Source organism: Herpailurus yagouaroundi, unplaced genomic scaffold (genome assembly GCF_014898765.1).
Source record: "Herpailurus yagouaroundi ecotype Mexico unplaced genomic scaffold, PumYag 166, whole genome shotgun sequence".
NCBI classification, from domain to species: Eukaryota; Metazoa; Chordata; class Mammalia; order Carnivora; family Felidae; genus Herpailurus; species Herpailurus yagouaroundi.
The window spans coordinates 18,642,999-18,649,178 of NW_024412407.1; the positions used below are offsets into that span (position 1 = coordinate 18,642,999).

Consider the following 6,180-nt stretch of genomic DNA (forward strand, 5'->3'; position numbering starts at 1 on the left):
AAGAGGGTGCAGCATCTGGGGATGAGGAAAACGAGCTTAGGGCAAAGTGTGTGGCTTTTCATTGGTATATTTTCAGCTATGAGACAGCCATGTGATTGTGGTATGCGATAAACACAAGAGCTTTCCTTCTGTGATCGCTTGCCTGAAGCCAAATCACACAGGATACAAGACGGATCTTTGAAAGTCATAATTACACCTAATTCTCATGCTGAATTACCACAAAAAAACAGGTCTCAGGCGGGCGTGTATCCACCTGCTGGGAGCCAGCATCATGAGTCTGGATAGTCCTGGAGGTGTCATCCTCACGCACCTCAGATGATCCCAGCTCACTGATCTCAACAAAGAGACCAGCTTCTCTTTCTTTTTCTTTCTCTTTCTCTCTTTCTCTTTTTTCCTACGAAAAAGTCCCAAATCAATATAGCTTTTATTTCATCCTTAAAATATCACAAATCAGTCTTAAAAATTATTTGGCACCTTGCCGTTTCTGTAGCTGGATGGACAACTTATTCATCAGTGTGCTGATGAAACATAGACATGCAAAATTTTTCTGAAATCCTTGTTTTTAACTGTTGTGGCTTGCTGAGTCAAAGCAGCTGAGTTGGATACAAGTTCAAGACCATTTCCTTCATGAATTACCTCCTCTTTCTGGGCTTGAGGTACAGAACAAGCAACACCTGGCCTCATCTGAACCCTGCGGATGTACTTTTCACCCAAGAAATTTTGGATTTCCGCAAGAGAACCATTCTTCTGAATAACAATGATGATGGGGAAGTAAGCATACACAGACCTCATCTTGTTATGGAAGCCTGGTGTGACACCCTTGACCGTGCTCTATACATGACCACAGGTAGTGCAAACACAAGCCAGTTCTTTTTTCTTTCTGTACCATTTGTCACTCTCTTCTTTTTCTTTCCAAGAAGACTGAGTTCCACATTCATGTGATCCAAGTCCCTTTGCAGGTTCCTCTGGGGCGCCTCCCAATAACAGTGCATCCTTTCAGAGTGATGTCGACGTTTTCTGGAACGTCGACAGCCTGATTGCTGAGAATGGTCTTCATTCTCACAGTAGATGCAGCAAAGAGCAACGGGACCAGCTTCTCATTTCTCGTTCCCACCACCTTTCTTTTCCCCTCTGTACTTAACATTTTGTACAACTCGGCTGTTAGCGACACCTGTGGACCCGGGCAAGGCTCACGGACCACCATAGTCAGGGGCTGCTGCTCACAATAAAGCTAGTGGTTTTAGGGGTGCTCAGAGAGAGGGCCACCCAGGCCTTGAGTCAGCCACCACAAATGCCCACTCAAGAAGCTGCAGGATCCACATGGAGAAGCTGTAAAGAGGTGTAATGAGGGGCGCCTGGGTGGCGCAGTCGGTTGAGCGTCCGACTTCAGCCAGGTCACGATCTCGCAGTCCGTGAGTTCGAGCCCCGCGTCAGGCTCTGGGCTGATGGCTCAGAGCCTGGAGCCTGTTTCCGATTCTGTGTCTCCCTCTCTCTCTGCCCCTCCCCCATTCATGCTCTGTCTCTCTCTGTCCCAAAAATAAATAAATGTTGGAAAAAAAAATTAAAAAAAAAAAAAAAAAAAGAGGTGTAATGAGCCCAGGATTCACAGTATAATGACAGAGAGCCACACCTACATGGTCGAACTCAAGTCACTTAAACTCAACAAACCTCAGTGTCCTCATGTAAACTCTAAACGAAAATGCGTCCCTGATGAGGAAGATAGAGTTCTAGCTCTCTTCACCACTCAGGCCTGTCCGTGTCAGTGCATGTAAAGTAGTGTAACGGAGTACAAGCCACACACACACACACGTGCTATGCACTTCTATAACACACATGTGTGACATAGATGTGCTGGACTCCAATGAGAGGCAACAATTAGACACAACTGCTCCGTGAATACTTATGTTGCTGGAAGCCTAGTTAGGTTTGATGTAACTAAATAAATTAGCATGATACATTTTGATCATATGTTTTCAGCTTTACTGAAGTATAAGTGACAGATGAAACGTGTATATATTTAAGGTATAATAACCTGAAGTTTTGATATACAAACACATTGTGAAGTAATCACCACAATCAAGCTGATATACATTTTGATAGTATTTTTTTTTTTTTAGAAATAATAGTGGTTATCATAAGTGCTTGGGACTTTCTACTACTATTTCTGAGATAAATAATGCAAGTAGTTGGTATTTATGTTTAAGGACACAACTCTGAAACCAAAATCCTTAAAACGTTTTTTTTTTCATATGTCTGAATCTAAGTAAAGAATATTTAGAAATTCATGGTAAGCCATAACAAACTTTGGCAAGTACTTATCTGTGTGAACCAAGAGTTTTCTCAATACTGTGCAGCCAAAATAAAGACTGAAATAAACTGGGTACAGATATAAGTTTGCAGCTAACAGGTATTTTTCAATTCCAAACTTTTTTCTTCACCAAAAAAGCTTTGTGGTTCTTACCGATTGATTTTATAATAAATAAGTGTTAAAACTTTAAGTTTATACATTTGTACTAGCAAAATAAATATTACTTATTACAATGGGGTCCCCTATTAGATTACATTTGGACAAAAGGTTTAGTACTATATTTTTAATGAAAATTTGAAATCCAGTGTGTTAAGAGAACGTCTCTGTACATTATTCCTGCTACTTGATATAAAAATAGGAAAATAAGAGTTTCTCTAGCTTTGGGATAAGGAAACGAGATCATAAACCAAACACACTCCCAAACACCATGATGTCTGTCTCTCTCACCAGCATTGTGCAGGTCTCCAGAAACCAAATGAGCATAAGAGGAGGTAAGAAGCCATGGGATGGAAATATTCCTCAATACAACACTGGCCCATACTTCTAAAAGTCAAGTTCAAGATTCTTTTAATTTGAGAAGAAATGTGGGTGACTAAGAAATAACAAGTTGTAAATATAAGGTCTATTAGCAATTTAACTCTATTCTAACCTAATCACTAAGTAGAAAAGAAAAGACTTAACTTCCAGAATGTATATCATGAATTCAACAAATAATGGGCATTCAACAAATAATGATACATGTTTGTTTAATTTAATTTAATTTAATTTAATTTTTTAAATATATGAAATTTATTGTCAAATTGGTTTCCATACAACACCCAGTGCTCATCCCAAAAGATGCCCTCTTCAATACCCATCACCCACCATCCCCCTCCCTCCCACCCCCCATCAGCCCTCAGTTGATACATGTTTGTGAATAAACACTACACAATTGTTTTAAAATTATGTAGTTATATAATTTTTAATGACATGGGAAGATGTCCAAAATAAATTTTTAAATGAATAAAAAGATTTTCAAACAGTATTAATACCATGAGAGAGCATGGTCTTTAGGGTCAGGCTCCCAGGTTCAAATCACAATTGTGGCATTTCCTAGCCAAATAAGTTACTATACCTCTCTGTGCCTCAATTCCACCATGTGTAAAATAGATTAACAGAAGCTACCAAATATGGTTGTTTGGAGTTTGATTAAGCCAATGCATCTAACATGATTAGAATATATTAAATGCTCAATAATTTTAGTAATTCTAATTATTTTAGTAAAAATGTGTTATGTACATAGAAAAAGTAAAGAGACATCAAATATTAATAGCAGTTCTCTTTGGTTTTGAGGCTATAAATAATCTTATTTTGGGATGGTTTATCTTCATTTTCTATTTTTTTAATTGAACATTTATCAATTTGGTAAAATTTATGTTTTTAAGTATATTTTTATTTTTTAAATTTATTTAATTATACTGAGAGAGGGAGAGAGAATGAGAGAGAGAGAGAGAGAGAGAGAGAGGCAGAGAGAGGCAGAGAGAGGAGAGAGAATCCCAAGCAGGCTCCACACTCTCAGCGTGGAGCCCAATGCAGGGCTCGAACTCACAAACTGCAAGATCACGACCTAAGCTGAAATCAAGAGTTGGATGCTTAACCTGCTGGGCCAGCCAGGTGCCCCTAAGTTTATTTTTAAAAGATATTTTAAAAATTCCCTCAAGGCTGCGAAAACTTTCTTTTACATTTAAAGTAGAATTGTTTTCATATTGAGAAATGGGCTGTTCCCTTCAGTAGAGGACATACTTATCTTTCCTCCTGTTTTGAAGTGAAGGGCAATCATTCTGTAATTAGAACATTGTAGTTTTGTTCTTTTTACCTGCTATAGTTTCATATACCTTAAAATTATGTTCAGAATATTGGGTAGGTATGCATTTTTCTAGGAGATGTTCCATAGTTTCAAAGAAAAAGTTAAATATCAGTGCATTTAGAAATGCTTCCATTTCTTTTTAAAAAAAATTTTTTTTTCAACGTTTATTTATTTTTGGGACAGAGAGAGACAGAGCATGAACGGGGGAGGGGCAGAGAGAGAGGGAGACACAGAATCGGAAACAGGCTCCAGGCTCCGAGCCATCAGCCCAGAGCCTGACGCGGGGCTCGAACTCACGGACCGCGAGATCGTGACCTGACTGAAGTCGGACTCTTAACCGACTGCGCCACCCAGGCGCCCCTAGAAATGCTTCCATTTCTAAAAGTGAGAATTGTACACAGAATAGACAATTGTAATAACATGGCTTATTACTGAATAGATCTGGAAACCTTGGGTTTCATGGTACACCTGGAATATAACAACCACCTGCTGGGAAAGTCTGAAAATGTTACAGAATTCCTGATTATATACATAACTTACAATTTCCAGAAGTTTAAACACTCTGAGCTATAGTCTGACAAATCAGTCCAAATAGAACAGAACAGGGATCTTGTTGACCACTCCATTTTCATTCCTGCTGGAATGATTGGAAATAATTATGGTGGATTTGTAATTTGGTGATGACATATGCTAATTCTAAAAACTTTTTTTTTAACGTTTATTTATTTTTGAGACAGAGAGAGACAGAGCATGAATGGGGGAGGGTCAGAGAGAGGGAGACACAGAATCTGAAACAGGCTCCAGACTCTGAGCTGTCAGCACAGAGCCCTGCGCGGGGCTTGAACTCACGGACCGCGAGATCATGACCTGAGCCAAAGTCGGCCGCTTAACCAACTGAGCCACCCAGGCGCCCCGACATAGGCTAATTCTAAACACTTGACATATCACAACTTATAACCTATAGATTTCGAACATCTCAGACTATAGGATAACAAATCAATTTAATTGGAATAGAAAAGAGAGCTTGCTGTCCACTCCATTTTTGTTCCCACTGAAATAAATGGAAGTAATTATATTCCCACTGGAGGCTAAAAAAATGAAATGCTGGGTAGGATCTGCTCTGAAGTGAGGCTTAACCCAGACTAAGCCATGGTGTGAATAACCCACTGCTGTACCACCCACCCAGACGAGATAAGGAAAGGGCAGGGGGTTACTGGGGGAAGCAACTCCAACCTCCCATCCCCCATCAGGAAGGCCCATATGTGGTGGGATGGCTCCAGAAATCACAAAAGTCCTGGAGAGAAGTACACGACCCAAGGTCCCTATCCTCAGAGAAGAGAATTTAGGTTCAGTGCCCTTATGGTATCCAAATTTATATTGTTTTATACTTCTTGAGGTTAAGTCTTCCAGACTAATGTTAAAATCTGGTGATTATGAAAGGAAACATCACTCTCCAAGGCTCTAAGTGTGTGGTAAAAGCCTCAGCACAGGGACGCCTGGGTGGCTTAGTCAGTTAAGCATCCAACTCTTGATTTCAGGTCAGGTCATGATCTCATGGTTTATCAGTTTGAGCCCTGCATTGGTTCTGAGCTGACAGCTCTGAGCTGCTTGGGATTCTCTCTCTCTCCCTCTCACTCTGCCTCTCCCCCAGTCACTCTCTCCCTCAAAATAAATAAATAAACTTAAAAAAGTGCTTAGCATAGAGAATATTAAAGATGGAACTAAGAACAAATTCTTCGAGGGTATGGTCTTTGTCATATTTCATCTATATACCCAGCACCTAGCACCATGTTTGGCATGAGTACAGAGATGGAAGAATGAATGAATGAATGAGTGAATGAATGAATGAAAGCAATACCGAAGGAATATGTTTGTTCTGAGTAATCCCCAAAGGGGAAGTTTCCTCTTTGGAGTTACTAAGACAATTGTCTATTCATATGTGGCAAATGGGCTGTACTAGGGCCAGGTCTAGTTTGTGAACTTATTTCGATCAGCTATTATGTGTAACATACCAACATGTAAAAGT

At 39.7% G+C, this 6,180-nt stretch overlaps 1 pseudogene; it reads right to left on the minus strand.

Moving 5' to 3' along the window:
- Window positions 1–510: 510 nt before the first annotated feature.
- Window positions 511–1,083, minus strand: LOC121038397 (60S ribosomal protein L9-like; annotated as a pseudogene).
- Between the last annotated feature and the right edge of the window lie 5,097 nt (window positions 1,084–6,180).